This window comes from Tenebrio molitor, chromosome X (genome assembly GCF_963966145.1).
Source record: "Tenebrio molitor chromosome X, icTenMoli1.1, whole genome shotgun sequence".
Taxonomy (NCBI): Eukaryota; Metazoa; Arthropoda; class Insecta; order Coleoptera; family Tenebrionidae; genus Tenebrio; species Tenebrio molitor.
In genome coordinates this window covers 9,692,486-9,710,868 of record NC_091055.1, presented here as the reverse complement: position 1 = coordinate 9,710,868, position 18,383 = coordinate 9,692,486, and the positions used below count along the sequence as shown (strand labels likewise).

General features: G+C 38.3%; 1 protein-coding gene across 8 annotated transcripts in view; it reads right to left on the bottom strand.

Moving 5' to 3' along the window:
- The window catches only part of LOC138140334 (latrophilin Cirl-like), a 94,247-nt gene that overhangs the window by 58,688 nt on the left and 17,176 nt on the right, over positions 1-18,383 (bottom strand). The window contains exon 2 of one of the 8 annotated variants that reach the window (XM_069061288.1): positions 6,664-6,746. The exons of the other annotated variants lie outside the window; for them this stretch is intronic. The gene's annotated coding sequence lies outside the window, so the exon portion shown is untranslated. The remainder of the gene's footprint in view (positions 1-6,663; positions 6,747-18,383) is intronic. 8 annotated transcript variants of the gene reach the window in all.

Below are 18,383 nucleotides of genomic sequence, written 5' to 3'. Positions count from 1 at the left end.
CGAAAGTGCTTATCCGGTTCGTTTCTCCACCAAGAAAAGTGTAATTAGTCGTTTGCTGCACGAGACGTAATGAATCTCGTAATGCTCTATATGGATGGAACTCGTTCAAAGGATACGTTTAAAAAAATGAATTCGTCCGAGTTACTCGATAAACGTGTTATTTAAATATCCTGTTCGTTTCCCGAGATTGTTTCCACCGAGGCTTCTAATTATGACCGGGACGGTGCAGATTCGTCTCGAAAATGGCGGCGACGTAAATTGTCTCTTCGGCGATTAGGGGGGCGGTGTTGGTTTTGTGTCGGTGTGATGTTTGAATTTTTGCGAGAAAAGAGGAATTGGTTAACGACGTGTACGGGAAGCCATATGTTGCATGTCGTTGGATGACAAGCGGCGAATAAACACATTATGTTCTTGATAATCTTACAGTCCCCGCACGTGTATGACTAACACCACATGATATGCAGTTATAATTCGAAAGATAAATAGGGGTTGATATCCATTCTCCTGTAGTTTTTACATAAATCGTCGCCCTAGACACAGTATGGCGCGCCGTGCATTGTTATGCGAATAATAAAGGTTCCCTCCTTGCCGCTGTTTCGCATTGATAAGCTTCAGGCCCGGAATGAGCCGATTGTTATATTTGTTAGTCACTCGAATTGGGGTAATTTTAGATTTTTCTTCCCTGCTCGTACACACTACTCCTGCCTGCGACTCCAGATAGCGCCATAATAGACACTCAACTCTTTTCGCGAACGTTTTTCAACTCGTTCGCTCCGGTGCTTAATTGCTCCTCGTAGACGAATCCATTCCGGGACAGGACTCGCGATTATTCCGCGCCTCCATTAAAAAACACTCTTAATTACAACAATTATCTCCTGATCGATAACTTGCCCGCTCATCGACGATTATACACCGAAAAATGACCGAATTTATGGCACATCCACCACACGACTCCTTAATTAATTACCAAGGAAATAACCATAAATCACCTTTTTATCCTTTATTGTCCTGTTTCGCTCCCACCTTCCGCCGAAGGGTTACACATTTCGCACCTCTTTTTGCCAACAACCTGGTCAATATAAACAGATACTGCCAAACGAATCTTAGTTTAACAACTCGTCACATTTGTATTGTCTGGATCTGACTAGTTTTGCAAACCATCTTCTAAACTCCAAATTCTGACCGATGGCGACGACGGCTCCATTGAATACGCCAGCTTCGATCTATTTCGGTACAAAACCTTCATTCAACAGATGGACACTTGGACGTTTCCTCCAAGTCACTACTAGGTATATATTTATTTCTCTTGTTTGTTAAATTCAGATATCCTACTCCTGTTGGAAAGAGTAGCAGCACAAACCAGAATTAATAGGATAAGGGTAGTGAAGAGTGCGTCAGTCGTCACAACGTTTGTGACTCCATTTCGAGCATAAGCGAACTACAGTTGAATGGGTTGACATAAACGGTTTGGCAAAATTCTGTCGGTGATGTAATTGGATTTGTTATTCTTGAAATGATGCGGTTGCCGCTTGCTTGAATTAATAATAGCCTAAAAACGATTAACACTTGGGACAATTAGCGAACGCTGTGAATAACGAAATATTTCGCATTTGCGTGAAATAACAGTGAATTTTAAATATTTGCTTTTATGTCTGTAAACATTTTGTAACAAGACAGTATTATGATGTTTGGCTAATAAAACTTAATGCTCGCCGATTAAAAACTTTGAACATTTCGGTTAGGTGAGAAAAAATTTCAACTTTCGAAACTTCAAAGCAGATCGGGGTTAACGCCTCTCGGACAATAAACGAAACTGCTAAAAATACGACGCCCCGACACATTCGAATTGCGGATTAAGGAACACGAACGATCCGAATTACGACGGATTTATATTGCTGGTTAATTAATCGGATAAGACGACTGTTCGTAATTATTAATGACGTTTGTGGGCTCAGGTACATAATTCATAATTTAGGAGCTACACAACGCCAGCCGCACCGCCTAGTAACAAACCCACCAAAACCTAAGATTTTTCCACAACAAAAACAGATTTTCGTGTCACACATTAATTTGTAACGATCCTAATTTATTCTCAAAAAGTGCGGGGTCAAGATCGACCCCACCCCTACCAACACCCGAAGAAAACCATAACTGAGCTTCAGATCGGACATACGAGTATTCCTGCACTTTTTGCGTGACACGTGACACCAAAACGCGGACTTTACGCGTGGGTCAAAAGTGACCCACACGGACGCGAAGAAGCTTTGGTGAGCGTGGATACAAATACGGTGACAGAGTGTTGTGTGGAGTTTTTGCAGAAATAATACTCCAGGTCGTAAGTTTCGAATGATGCCGGTAGAGAGCGCACTATCGGTTTGTGTCAAGAAGCTTAACCATTTAGAAAAATTACCAGTGGCGTCGGCCGAAAAGTGGCAATTTTGATGAGTTATTGGTGCAAAGGAATGAAGGACACTGGCCATTTACCGCAGGATAGATCCCGCGGATTAAGTCGGGCCAACTATATTTATGCTGACCTCCGTCTCAAAATCATTACACCCTCAGAGTGGAAGGAGTGAAAGAGGGTGCGGTTCGTCGAGGGTGACAATTTTCATTCGAATTTTAATAACACACTAGACGTGGGGATGGAATCACGGATTTTGTTCTAATTTTGAGACAAGTTTATCCGGAATGATAGTTATAACACGACCGGTATTTATGGATTATTCGAAAAATGATTCACGACTTTATTCTTCGTTAGAGTGCGTCACCGGTCGACCAATCTATAAATCCGACTGTATCCACAAATATTATAAATTATTCATCAACAATCATACTTATTTCATAAATTATTTATTTCGCTTTCAAAATTCGTTCTTATTGGCTTTGTGCTAACGTGAAAGTATTGGTACTCGACAAATTTAAATACAGTTCCTCGAGAGTAATCGAAGTTACAGAAAACACGAAGTCATTCGAATTCTACTCGAAAAAAGGAATATTTTCATCGCGATCTGCTGCTCGAACTGATTTATGATTGGTTAGTTTAATATCGCGGTGTACAATGTGGACCTTATATTAGATGTAATGAGTCGATTTTTCAGGCGTAACTTTCCGCCAAGTTTTTGTCTGAATTCGGAATAAGAGTGGTCTGGGGGCGGCGACAGGTTTGAAAATGTGACAGAATCACTCTTAAAAGATTAATGTCACATAATGAATTTTAAACGTGTTCAGTATAGTGTGACAATCGCGCACTCGATATATGAGCTTATGAAACGCAGAGATGAAGTAGTTCATGAAAAAATGATTGAAGAGATGAAAGCTGGAGAGAATTTGAACATACCATTAGGCTGTTTACTTTCTGGAAAATGCCTAAAATCCCGGAAGAGTTACGGAATTTGTTTCATTGTGACGTGCCGGATTTATTCCCGAATTATTCTATATTCCCATGCCAATAATTACAATTACAATTATTTTTGTACCGTTCGTGAGCAAATACCTCTTCCCTAAGTGTGTCCATTTAATTTCCAGTGTTATTTCCGTTTCTATTTTGCCGATGGTTCCGGTGAAGGTAATGGCTTCGGAACGGGAGAGGTTTAAATGTAAGTCTACAGGGAGTACGGCATTATCATGACCACGTCATTTACGAAGAACCATTAATGCCGATTTTCGGATACTGCATATTGATATTGGATTCGGGGAAACGTGCTCTTTATGGACACTTCTGTCATTTAGGGGACGACATATGTACAGAATTTAGGGTAAGTTCTCGCCCTCCAAACCGACCATAATTTATATCTTACGGAAACATCCGCGATTTTATTTACTCCTGTCAATAATAAATTCCTCCAAGTGGTCGGACACATTAAACACGCACAGTGAGCAAACAGGAGTTGAAAAAAATCATCCACCAACTCGCACACTACTAATGAGCTAATAATTAGTCAAGGCTGATTCGAAACAACACGGAAAATACATTTGCACATTTATTTAGTGTGGTCGCAGAAAATACAACGTCAAGAGCAGAATTCATTTGCGATCGGTCAAAACCGAAAGCGGAATTTCTCAAACAACTAGCTAATTGAAATATATTATCTATCGAGTGATTTGAGGACATTTTGGGTTTATTGGAATTCCGATTACAACGCGAATGGTTCTTTTAATAAATGTCTGACAGTATATCGAAAAGGGTGTATAAACTTGTTCCGACTTAATTCTAATTAATGATCACCGAGTACCACTTGCAAAGTTCTTATCATTAAGCGGTTAATGTTCCACAATGCGGATAGTCAACTAAAATTGCATTAAATCCAAAGTGCGACGGAATTAGTGCTTAAGAATTAAATGAAAATTGTTGTTAAACGACTGTCTCGTACATCTACTGGTTCTGTATTGCCGCTCTAGTTTAGTTCAATCAATCTAGACTGAATAATTTCGAAAAGATCGATGGAAACAAATAGTCGTGCAACGTTTCGTGCATTTTTTACGAAATGCAACGAACAGTCAGTCTCGTTCGTTCTTTTCATATTGTAATTCGTTATTTAGCTGAACGGGCGAGGAGCCCTTCGAGGCGAGCTTTTTGAATCGTTTCCACGAATTTGTTGGTTAATCCTTAACAGCTTACTATAAAGATAACATTGTAATACTCCAGATGTTGTGGAGGGTTTTACGGCATTTTTACAATCGGAAGTGAGCAATGCGAATTCTGAAAAAGCAAATATTGCAGATCCCCAACTCAAGAAAATTTGCTTGTAATTATGCGAAGAGACAAAAATGAAGAGGGAAATTCACAACACGTATTTGTAATTTGCAAGCGAGCTAATATTAATACAACAGACTAAGATTCGCAGGGTTGGTTTTGCACGTATAACTTATTAAAAGGATGTGTTTTATGGCGAGCTTTATACGAGGCAAATTCATTAAGGCCTCTTTTAACTAACCGGTTGCTTTAATACCTTTATATTTTATACTGTCAAGCTTTGGACTTTTTCAATTACATTACCTTATGAAAGAAAAGGTTTTCATTATATGTATCCACTTTCTTATAAATCACTAAATCGACTTCCAAAGAGAAAACTTGTAATAACCTTGTTAACAAGTTTTCGGCACTAAATAGCCTGGCACGAGCTACGCGCAAAATAACGCCCTCCGACACCGCAAACCCACCCCCCACGCACAAACAGAACCCTTCGACGTCCGACGTACCTGTTAGGAAACACCTGCACCTGCACACTATTTATGTATGTGCGAAGACTTAATAAGAATCCTCCAGGCTGGGCAAGGCGAGTCGTTCCCCGACACATGTATTTTCACGATCGCTCGACCGCCAGACAGAACATTAATTTAAGTATTGATAAAATAATATTTTCGGTACTTGAACACAAAGAAAGGCTAAAGAGGGTCATTCAACGCGAAATCGATAAGCCAAAAAATTCCACCAGGGTTAAAATCTAAGCACGTCGATAATTCAATCACAGCCGAACGATTTAGAGAAGGAGCTTTCGAGCTTAAGGCGGGAGTCCACCGGACGGGTGCGTACGCGAAGAAATACAACCCCAATAAAAATGGAACCGTGAGGACGGTGTGCAAGTTATTGGCCCACAATTAAAGAATAGGTACCTGGGGGACCGGCCTGTGGAACCTTGTACTCCCGGAAACAAGCGTGGCGAGTCGAAAGCTCGGAAGCGTCGGAGTGAAGAATTCATAAAATTTTAATACGAGTCGGCAAAGTGAATTTGAGCGTTTAAAAATTGGATTAGCGACGAAATAAGTTGGCAATTCGATTGTGTGTAGTGTTTAACTTGGGTTAGAGGAGCTTAATTATGCGTAAATATTGTTTTTGTTTTGTGGTATTATTCGCAATTTCGTATAAACATCCAAAGTTCGCATTTGCACACAATTATAATTCAAATTGCAGAATATGCGGTTGGATCCATTACAGACCGACTTCCCTCGGGCTTAACAAAGGCCATTTCAGATCCCGCTTTAACTGGCCTACAATAGGGATTAGTCATGTAAAGGCATTATTACACGAGCTATCTATTTCCATATTGATTAACGCTCTTCGATACACAATTTTATCGGCGACACTTTTTCAACCGCAACTTCCGAACGCGACGATTGCTCCAACTTCGGAGTCGTCGTGCAGATACCGACTTCCGCACACGTCCCATCCGACCGGGGGAAACACAAGAAAAGGCAAATCTCGTTTCGAAAATTTTTCCCACGCTGGGACCCTCCCCGATGTTGGAATTTTTCGATAATCTTTATTGCGCCTCTTGCACCACATGCATCACACACGCTACACATTATTACATGTGGTCGGCGTAATAAATAGAAGCTTGCTGCCATCGCCGAAATTAATGACACCCTAATTACACCAAAACGCCGAAAAATAACAACGGCAAGACGACGCATATTTGCGAAAAAATGCATTAAGAACCACACTCGGATAAACAATCCTGTGGCGTACTTTAGTTCCGCTCCGTGCTTTCATAATTATATCGTGCTTTTTGCCGAGTGTACGACTCCATTAATCAATCCGGATGGCCACGATAATTAAATATCATTACTTTGAAAAAAATCGGCCACGATAAATCTACACCGATGATACACATCTGTACGTGGAAACAATTCGTACTTATAAATTTCAAATATTTTATACGATACCTTTTAATTTACTTCCTATTAATTTACATAACAATTAACATGGAGCCTTCCTCAAGCCGTGCCGCTAATGATGCTGGGTTTACCTGAAAAACACGCCCGCTTTAGTTCACAGCTCACAATAGAAAAAGGAGATTTTTTTGCAAAGGTCAACGAATGCAGAAAGCAAAATAAGGCAACACAATATGTAATGATATCTATAGACAGACTCGTCTATTTGTCGACTCTCGAAAATCGCTTCGTATTCTGCACCTTCCAGCATCACTTCCTAGCTGACACAGATAAACATCAGTTTGACTTTTGTGTTTCTGTCATGAATAGTTTTCTGGTCCGATTTACCATAAATTCGCAGACGCAAAAACATGACAGTCGAACACACAAATCGGTTCAGAAAACAACATCGTTTACAAAATTTCTTCGAGAGAAATTAACGCATTTTCACTGACGACAAACGCATCGAGAAACTCCCAAATATAATAACAACTAAGAGATATACGCATAGAAGGAGAGATTATTGACTTTCCATCCTTCTGCTTTCTCTCTTCAGATGCACAAGTTTACTTTGGGGACACTTTCTGATTTAGCATTCCGCTTTGCGGATTATGCCGAAACAATTATTTACACATTATTGGTATTCTCGGTTTACAAAATACTTTAAGGTTTCGAGTGAGTTACTAAAATTAACAACTTAACCGCACTGACAAATCCATGTTTGCTAATCTCGGTTTAAATGCCCCCACCGTTTTACCAAGTGGTATAAACATTAATTTTTAGGCATCCTTAATGAAAAGGGTGATTTTACGTACTCCCATGCGGACAAGAAGTAACTCTTTTTCGGACGCATTTTTTCGGATGCACTTTTTCGGACGCACTTTTCAAGGCATGGACCGTGGCGCCATCTGTTGGTCTACTTAGTAAGTTAACAACGAAACCGAAAATTTGACAGTTAAATTTACCTAACCAAATTGTTTTATTTGCAAGTGTTGTATCGTTTACTTCTGGTAGTGGTCATTTGGTGGAAAAAGTAAGAAAATGAACGTTGACGGAGTCGATAGCGACAGTGAAATTGACGAACCGATGACTGATACGCCGCCGGACATTACAGACGAAACAAGAGCTGCAGAACAAGACTTGCTTCCGAAAAAATCTGGAGACCTGTATAACATTGAAAATGTCGACCATAAAGTCGACATTTATATTTCTTCACTTTTTGTGAAAAGAAAGCAAGTAAGACATTTTCACTGTATGTATTTAGTTATTTTCTTCTTGTTGCACCATTGTAGTTAAAATGTATGTATTACTAATTATTATTTATAATGAATTTGTAATTTTTTCAAGGATATCTTTTGCTTTGTAGTTCGTGCGGTTGCCTAAAAAATTTAATGTGCACCTCGGCCAAAAAGTGCCTTTTGTCCGAGTCTGGCAAAAAGATGCACTTTTTGGCCTTGATACACAAATAACTATTTTCAAAAACATTGTCTTCCAAAGCGGTTCGAAAAATGTTTATTTTAAAAATCGAAGTTAGAAAATTTGAAGGAAGTCAGAAAAAAATCCAAACTGGATACCAAATAATAAAAATCTTTGAAACAAACAGTGCACAGATTAAATACTTGAATAAAATATTTTGGAAACTTACTTTGAAATTAATTTTTGATGTATTCGTATTCATGCCTGAAAATGTGAAATTATTTTTGGAATTTTTTCAATTTTGGTTTTATATTTTCTGCGTAGCTGCGACTGCTCTTAGATATTTCATTTCGGATGTATGGATTTTGCTCTTTAGGGTTTCGTTCATTGTTCATGTTTCAAAACCATACATTAAAACCGGTACGTATACATATTTTAATCTTTGTGTCTGCTAATACTTCTTTCTTCTTTGCAAAAACATTTTTCATGCTTGTTGGCACTATTTATTCTGTTGAATATTTCCGGTTCCAAGCTATTTTGCGCGTTCAGTATTGCTTCAAGGTACTTAAAATTTTCTGATTGTTTTATTTTTTTATTGTACCGGTACATGTTTCCTTGTGTTTTTCTTTGGACGTTTAGTTTGTTGTGTAGTAGGTCCTTCTCAGTCGTCTCAGAAGAGACCGTATTAGAAAGAAACACGGACATCAGAAAATAATTAAACGTGATTCCAATACAAGAAAAAATTGAGAGAAGATAACTATCTTGGCTAGGTCATATAACAAGAATAGACAATAACAGAAAAATGAAAGCAATATGGAAGGCAGGAAGCGGCAAGAAAAGAAAAGAGGGCGCTCTACAAGAACGTGGAAATACGACATTGGGGGACTATTGGAAGAAAGAGATAAGAACTGGAGAGAAATTAAAGTTAAAGCACAAGACGGAAAAGAGTGGAGAAAATCCTAACTCCGCTCTTCGACACCGTAAAAAGTAGATAAGGGAGGATTACGTATGTACGTATGTATGTATGTTTTTTCTGTGCATATTTCAGTAGTGTTGTAATGATTATTGTTTGGAGAGAAAAAAGGGGCATTAATTGTATATAAAAAAATGTATGGGGCATGTCACCTGGTGCGCGATGTCTGAACGTGTAAAATGACAAATGTGGGGGTAGGTATTGAAGTGGTTGGTTGAAACTAATCAGCTGAGTGTGTTTTTTGGTAGTTCGTCGATTGAATTAGGGTTAGTCGAGGCGTAGGCGAAAATCTGGGAACGGATTTAAGTCCTGCGAGTACTTTTGTTTGCGCTTCTAATTGTCGGATGTGTTTTAAAGGAAAATCAGATTAAAAGTAGTTGGGAGGGTAACCAGTCTAACTCGATAGTACGCGCGAAAGGGCGAGATAAAAATAAAATTAAAAGCATTCACCAATTCCCAAATCAAATTCCGTGCGACAGATGAACAGGGAATGGGCGTAAGCGCCCTTGGCCAGGGCCATATTAGACTATAAACCTAGATTAGTGCGGTGACGTCGGATGGTGTCGAGGTTTTCGAGTGGAGGGTAGTCAGCCCTTCGGCTACTCGTAGTTTCCGTTCAATAGCGACGGCCACCGCTGTCTTATATTCTTTCGCCAGATGAGCAGATGGCGATGGCCAGATAAGTGGCTAATGTGGCGCGAACTCGACTGCATGCTTTTCTTAAAATATGGCCGTTCGGGGGCCGTTACACCCCTACCGTCCCCTCCAGACACCATTTCCGGGTCGGCCGGGCGTAATCCTAATTTTCTAGTTTTTCCGACGTCTCATCAAATGTCGGTGCACTCTTTGAGCTGTCAAAATTCGGCTTGCAACGTTGGGGTTGCGAGACTTTAAAGCGGAATTGGCGAGGGTTTATGTCGCTGGTGAACATTCGAGTTTAATATATTGCGGATTAAATGGCCTGCATCGGGAACTTCACCGACTTGTATGCGCTCGGCTCCCTTATAATTACGATTTTTACCCTCCTTGCTCTTGAGCTTCGACTGAATATTGATTCGCTTCATTTACATATTTACACGGCTCTAACGCAAAAATGTATATTTTAACCTAATACCTTTCGATTCCTTTACCATTCTTCTCGGTTTACAATTCAGACTCATTTTAAAAGCCTTTTATGCAGACTCCTCACTTTCTCACATACAAAACACTCACAACCAACAACCCTGTCCACACGTGTCTACACCGACTCACTTTTTACCCAATCCCTCCAGATGAAAAGAAATTTGCACATCAATACCATCACACCACTAAATTTTCCTCCCTCCCCTCGCACAACTAATCTGATCGTTTCTTGAAATTTTTCCAAAATGTACATATGTACAAGAAAAACCATCCACGTTGTTTTTCGTTTTAAATTCAGATAAGCCTGCATGGTGATGAGAAATTTGTTGGTGTGTTGGACAAACGGTGGAGAAGAACAGAGGAAACATTTATATTTTAACCAGAAATAGTAGAGATTAAATTTCCTTTCGTGTGTAGGTGATTATTTTAACGATCTTTATTGCCCATTTTCTGGCTCATGTGCAAACAAAAAATTATTCGAAGTAATTTAGTTGAAAAAGAGAAGTTCGCGGTCGTATTTTAGGGGAGCGATTAAAGGAAGCAGACCAAAAAGGAGTGTGACTATTTGAATAAAAAGTGTTTTGGGTCATAAATGCAACAATACAGCGTTCCTGTTTAAATCGTGGTGAATTTGTCCTAGCCGGAGGGTTTAAAAAAGCTGTAAAATTATTTCGGGAAAAATGTAGCTTTATAATAAATTGAGAACGAAGTTAAATAGAGCGACATAAAAATGTAGCACAAAACCGGGGTCACACCGAGTCCCTCGATGTTTCCCGGCATTTTCCGCACCATATTGTTTAGGACACTGAGATTTATATGTTGTTGCAAAGTTAAAATAAGACCGTGTCGGTGCTTTTTCGGAGTTAATTTAGAATTATTTTAGTAATTTTTACTAATTCATTGAAAAAGTGGTACCACGTACCACTTGGCATGGATATTAATACATTGGGCAATTGACCAACGTATTAATACACTAAAAAGTGTATAAATGTGAGAATGTCAGGTTTATTTCTGCGGGACGAGAGAGTAATTCTTATTTTTAGATCGAGGAGAGGAGGGTGAGTTTGCAAATTTCGCTCAACAATACGGAGTGGGGGTTGATGATAATAATAAAAATTGTGTGAAAAATCAATACGGCCAAACTGACGCCGGAGATATAGGGCATGTTGAACACGGGGGCAAGGCACATTGATCGTGGTGAAATAAAACGGGGTTTCAGGTTTTCTCCATCTCTCGTAGACTGCACGTCAGCGGATTAGTTAATAATGAAAGGGGCATTATAAGAGGAAACACTCAACAAGACCCCAAACTTGCGCTCTTATAGAATAAAATATTTCTAATGAACCTTGACGAAGGAACGTCTTATCCTCACCTCTGACGAGGCGTCAAAACTTCCAGATTTGATCCCCGTTTTTCGTTACGCTCGATCTTCGAACGTTCACAACTCGGGGCGATGATTTACGCCAAAACACAATGCTTTTGTCAGAATTATTAATCTCCAACGGGATAGATTTTTCCAACAATTACGCCATCAATAATAAACTGGAAAAACACGATTTCCAAACCCCTTCTCCCGCTCATATCATTCCAGAACTCGTTAGTCAGATTTATAAAATACGTTTTCCCTTCAAAGATTCCACCCCTTTATGACAAATGATCACGAGTTTATATTTTTGAAACACCTAATTGATTCTCTGACATTTTATTAATTGATCCGCTCAAAGCGAAAAGTCGCTTTTATCAAAGCACAAGAGTTTTCCAATCTGGAGCAGCATTAAAAAAATGTAAACACGATGTATGCACGTGACGTGAAATAATATAACTAATTATAATAATAACGGTAATAACGACAATTTTTCACTCACACTCAAACAAACACCACGATTTTGATCCGATTTTGTCCACATCCTGATACATACATATTATTTATTTGCATTTATACAAATCAATACGTTCACATTCCACTATCTCATTTTAATTTTACGTCTTAAAACTCTTGGTCTGTGTAATCTAAAAATGAACTTTTAGCATAGAAACCTTCGTCATATTGTTTGGACATGTGACACGTCTGTTCGGCTTCCACCAACTGTCAACTGAAACTCCACCTCTTCTAGCCATAATAGTAAACAAATGCTGCTATCCTTTTAGGTGTAGTTTTAATGGAACTATTTCAAACAGAAAATTTAACTTTGTCTCTTAACAGACGAGTTTGACTCGCATAACACATCTGAAAAAAGTCGAGTGACACTCGGAAAAATTCGAATTATTTTTAACTGAAGCTTGTCCTCTTCGCGTTATTCACTTCTAAAAATATTTTTGATCGCGAAAATTCTACGGTCTTATTATATGAAAAATGCGGCGGTTAAAAAATACGGGAGGATGAAAAAAGGGTTATGGATCTGAACGAAACGAATATCCTCCAACAGTAGCACTTGCAATATCGAAGATAAATCACCGGCAAATCGCCATTAATTTTGTCCATAGTTGTACATTTGTCAAGTTTAACGGCGTTATTTATCAAGGTGTAGCGAATCGACTAAGTATTTAAGTAAATGTCCCACTTGTGGGATTTTTTTTTTAATTGACGAGCGAATACCACCGCTGAAGCGATGTCGTGTTTTAATTGTTTTGCATACACGTGAGTTAGAATGGAATTAGATTGCGTCGGTAATGTCATAAAATCGGTTTTAATGTCAAAGCATTGTAATGGAAGCCAAAGTATGCAAGCGGAAAACTGAGAAATGCGGCGTTTTGATTAAATTAAGGCCAGATGGGAATCTTTCCACAAATATGATTATTTCAATTGTGCAGGATTAGTCTATTTGTGCGGCACAGTTTCGGTGTCATTCCAAAAATACGAAAGTTTCCCGCAAAATTTATTCGAATTTCGAACGAACGATGAAAGTGAACTAAAAATACCATTTCCAGTTTTACAAACAGTAATTGTGCTCCACACGAAAATGCGCTAAAATATATTATGGCAAAGTTGTAATAAATTACCGGTTCAATTATAAAAACGAGGCTACATTAAATTTGCAGGGGTTGTTTAAATATTAAGGTTAGGGTTCTACTCCACTTTTGACGTTGATATTATCTGGATTCTTGCACTACGACTAATAAATATTTAATATTTTATTCGAGTCAACGAGGTATCGACCAGGGTTCTAAATAAATTTCTCAGCGTGGTAAACACCTACGCACGGTAATAATCACATCTTTTCAGGATTATCTTCGATTATCAGGCTAATAGAGTCACATTGTGCAATTATGTGATTTAACGACACACAAATTTTTAAAATTAAGTGAAATTTCAACCTGCTGCAGTACGACAGGTGCGATAATGAATTTAGAATTGATAAATATTTTGTTATCCGAAAATATCAAACTGTAGAGTGTGGAGCTGTCGCAACTGTGAGTGTCCATTTTGTGTGCATATTTGATCAGAACGAGGAAAACGCGTCGTGTGCTTGTTATTAATTCTTAACAAGTGCTCTTGCTAATAATGGTAGCAGCAGTATCGAGATTTTCAACGAGAAAGAATAAAAGCCTCGTCCAGATATTTAATAATGTGAAGGTTTGGTCGAGTTCCATTAAAAAGGAATTTGGAGAGATAAGTAATGCTTTCGAAATTGCTCATTAAAGAAATATGTTAGACGATAACATATTGTCCGGGTTTTAAAAGGACCTCGATAGTGGAGTTGCTTAAAAGGCATTTTCTCTTTCAAATCCGTTCACCGAATCGAATCGCAATTATTCGATTGGAAATTATCAAACGCGACTTAAAAATAATTAAGCGACAAGAAGCTTCTCGACTAACTATCATCCCTCAACTTCTCCCATTTGTCGAGGGTAAATTAGGTTGTCGAAAGTATTACAATATATCTTGACCGGGATTTGGCTTTGTTTACAATTCTCCTGTAGGGTAGATAGTGCCCCCTGCGGTTTTTATCTGAGCTATAACCAGCCGATATTGAAAGTCTTAGCTCTGGTATTATCTGTCCCAGGTACACCGACATACCTGCATCCCCAACGTTTTTATACTAACCACTCCAAATATATTTTCGGTGCCCCGACCGCATAAAATACACAATACATAACAGTACTTTGCTTTATGTCTTCTTCAGGCCGTTCCTCTACCTCACCCTCTGAAATTTTCACCGGTTCGACAATGGCAAAAACATGGTCGTTCAGAACACACCCAGTCCATCCAAATTAAATAAAAATAATAATTTAACGTCACGTCGGCATAAACACTGGTGCGATAATAAATTTACAACAAAATTGGTGCCGCCGTGTTTACATATTTTCGATCAGCTCTAGTCTCAATAAATGAACATGTTTTATTGGATGTTGCTCAACACGAGATTGTTTAGACTGTCAAAATCTTATGGTACTTAGTGTAACATAACAAACATGTTTGTCTTAATAATAACACTGGTTATAAAATGTATGTTGTATTCTTCATTACAACGATATTAGATTGCATGCGCAGTTTTAATTTAATACTCTTTCGGCATGCGCAAGTTAATAGGATTTTCTGATATTTAATTATGGAGGTATTTCGAAAAAACACCAGACACGATGAAAAACTGAGTTGATTACGATGTTGCCAAATAGAACAGTATCGTTTTAAAATTTTGCATGTAGGTGTTTAACCAACAGGAGATGATTTTTTATAGCTATTGCATTGCATGTACTCTCTGGTATTAAATTATATACTCAAACGCTACCGCGTGTAATGATAAAAGGGAACCGAACTGACACAGCAAAAAAAACTTAAATTCGAATCGGGTCCCAACAAGGGGTGGGAATTTGGTTTGGACTCCCAGCCCGATTTAAATGTATTGATTTCACGATCGAAATTTGTGTTTCGAAAAGCAGGGCCATTCGATTTGATCGTTCCAATCGGAAAAATGCAAAGCGGTAAGATTTTGTTAATTCGTGAATCAGAAATTTGCATACAATAAACAAATGCAACAAGAATGCGGAAATGTGAATTTACAGTTAAGCGCACCACTTAAAAAGCTCTCTCGAAATCCTTCAGTTGAAATCGACCTGGAGAGTATTTTTTATTAGTGAAATTTAATTTTCGCAAAAATACACAGTTAAGGAGTCAATCCCTAAAGTTAGCTGAGCGTTATATCCATTATCTGTGTTTTCTCGGACATAAAATTTATCTTCCCTTGACTTTTAACTTATCAATATTTTCTTAGCTTCTCTTAAAATGAAGTGGACAGGTTTATCCACTCACAGATTAAGCAGAGTGTTCATTAAATAATCGTTCTGATAATTTCTCTCCCTTCATGTCGCCTCTGCTGTTTGACACCTCGTTACGATTTTAATTGGCGGATTTTTGGATATCGGAAAAATTGTAATTTGACGAGTGGCGTGATCTAATATGTCGGACGCCATCTGGAATTCGAGTCAAATTTCTTGGTATTGTTTTTTCAAACAATACTTACGGCACATTTCAAATTTTATTCCTCCGGGTGTTAGACAATAAAAGAATGCGAAAAGAGAAATCGTTTATATCTCTGGATACATCTATCTCGTCGAAGATTAAGAACTTTCTACTTGTGCATTATCTCGGAGAGTCGGAGAAAAATTTAAATATCGCCGATTGAATCTATCATTTTATGAATGATTAATCACATCACCGTCCTGATCGATAACTGATCTAGTTTGTCGCCGAGCTCCGAAAGGTACACACGTGCTCGCGTGATTCTTCACGTCGTTTTTTAACAAAATCTACAACATATTTCAAATTTTATTACTACGACTATAAATAAAAGTCCTCACAATGCCGCCGACCCTCTTATGGATGCTCCGGCTCTAAAGAGTCGCTCTAAATTGACATTTCGGCTGCCCCACTGCTAACTTACTTTGGCATTTTGAGCTTCAGTTTCACATCGATTTTGACACCGCTTCGGACGCGAGGGGGGGCCTTAAAAATCACAAAATTGTATGTACGTATGATTCGGTTTATTTTTTCAAAGGCTCCCTTAAAACGGGACCTGCAAATCGAATTACCGGATCCTCCCTCTTGTCTCGGATAAGTTATACGAACGATTCGATATGTCATAAAAGAAATTGGCGCCAGTTCTTCCGACTCATTTCGAATGTGAATGCGATAAAATTGACTAAATTAAATAAGACTTGCTGATTGCACTTCCACGAGTGATGCATCCATCGCACCCTTCGCAAAATTATCGATGAGCCGGCCAAGAAAAAATCCTCTGAATTTATCAATTCCGCCTTCGAATCAAATCGCATTTTGTAGAAATTAGCGTGCGTTTGGAAAAGAATTCGATTTTGGGATGGTCGTGTCGTCGACTCGACGTCCAACTTTCCAACAACTTTTTTGCGACTTTCGTTTTCGATTATAAAAAAGTAAAAACCGAACAAATCGTTAAATTATGTTGGCGAAAAATTTGCATAATAAAAAAATTTATTAGAAGACCTCGCCCGTGTCGAGCGTTTATTTTTTACGACTTCTCATATTACAATCTTTAATTGAATAAATTCGAGTGTGACTATTTGTAACACAAAAACTGGAAAGTGTCACTTTCTTCAGTGTCACACGAGAAAATCCATGTGGAATGTTTGCGAATAAATTATGATTTTTGTTTCGTCGAATCTGTAACAGTTTTGGTTGAATTTTGGCCAAAACGGAAACGATACGTTTATTCAATTTGGTGCGGTTGTAAATAGAAAATAGAGTACTTCCGCTCCTTGACCAATTAAAAGTGGTGAAGCTGGCAAGCATCAAAATAATAAAACCGAAGAGGCGTGTAAGTGTGTAATTTTTTAAGGCATGCTTTTAAATAAGCTTTAATCTGGATTGTCGTCGGCCATTTTTTGGCTAATGGCACGCAATGTGCTTGTATTGAGCCCAAATAACAGGATGTCCTACGAGTGTTAAGTTATTATTACATGGGCGGCACCATTCCAGGTTAGAATAGGGTTTCCTTTGTACGAATGCGAGTTACAACACAATTCCTTCACTCCGAACTGTTCGTGGCATAATACAAAAATAAACATCAACTGGAAGTGGAGACATTGACAAGAATTTCAGTCGTACCGTGGGGAATCCAAGTAATTAAAAGATATTAAAACAGGTCGATAATTTACAAATATTATTAGTTTAAAGTTGAAATTAAATATACATTCATGTCAGACGTAATTAATTTTACGGTTTTCATCTGTTCGAAAAACATTTCAAAACATTCGTCGACAATTTTTTGTCTTTGTCCCGCATAAATCATTCGGCATCTCGCGCTTCTTACACGTCCAATAAAACCCATTTTATGGTTCCTGAATGTTTGTTTTACATTTCCTGGTCTTCGAAATGGGCGAAAATAATCAGACGGACTTTCATCTGATCTAAATGCGAAAAAGTCGCTTATGATGAATGCCTATTAGCCTGAAACGCAAAGATATGCTTAAAATAATTGACCGGCTTGCGTTATGGTGAAAGGACGTCACTGCATGGTTTTACATAATTGAGAAAATCTGGAATTGAGATGAGGCATGATCGATAAGGTATTAAAATACCAGACCGTGGTGATACAGATCCTATATGGTTTGTTGAACCGCAATCTAACAGAACGGTTTATCTAAAAAGGAAATTTTAAATATTGAAAACCGTCAGGTATCTACAGATACTGTGTCTCGTTTATTTCAAATTGGATGAAATTCCATCGCTACTTATTTATTTTCAAAACAACTGATTATGCACACATGTCAATATCAGCGCTTATCGGCAAGATATCTATGCGGTGTCAATAAGGGTGAATTAACTTTGTTTGCACGTCTACTAAATTAGTTCCGGGTTGGTGGAGTAAAAATTTTTCACAATTTCCATCCACCTGTCAAAATCTATTGCTGCCGTGTTTTGGCATTTAACACAACGAAATTCGACCAAAGCCAGTCGCCTTGTTAGAAGACGTGCCAATGCAAAGTCGGTGGTCTGATAGACGAGGATGGCTGATATGTATATATTATGAAGCCGAAATCTTCTCACTGCGAAGATATATCTGTTGTTCCAGGACCTAAGGGTCCCCGTCACCATTCAATCGAAAAATCATTCTGATACGCCCCTAAATAAACACCGCTCCCCTGATCGTAAAATTGATTCGTTTTATTGCAAAAACAATACTACTTCATAAAACAACACGACATACGAGTTCATCGCGATAACTTCCAGCCCAATCATTAAACT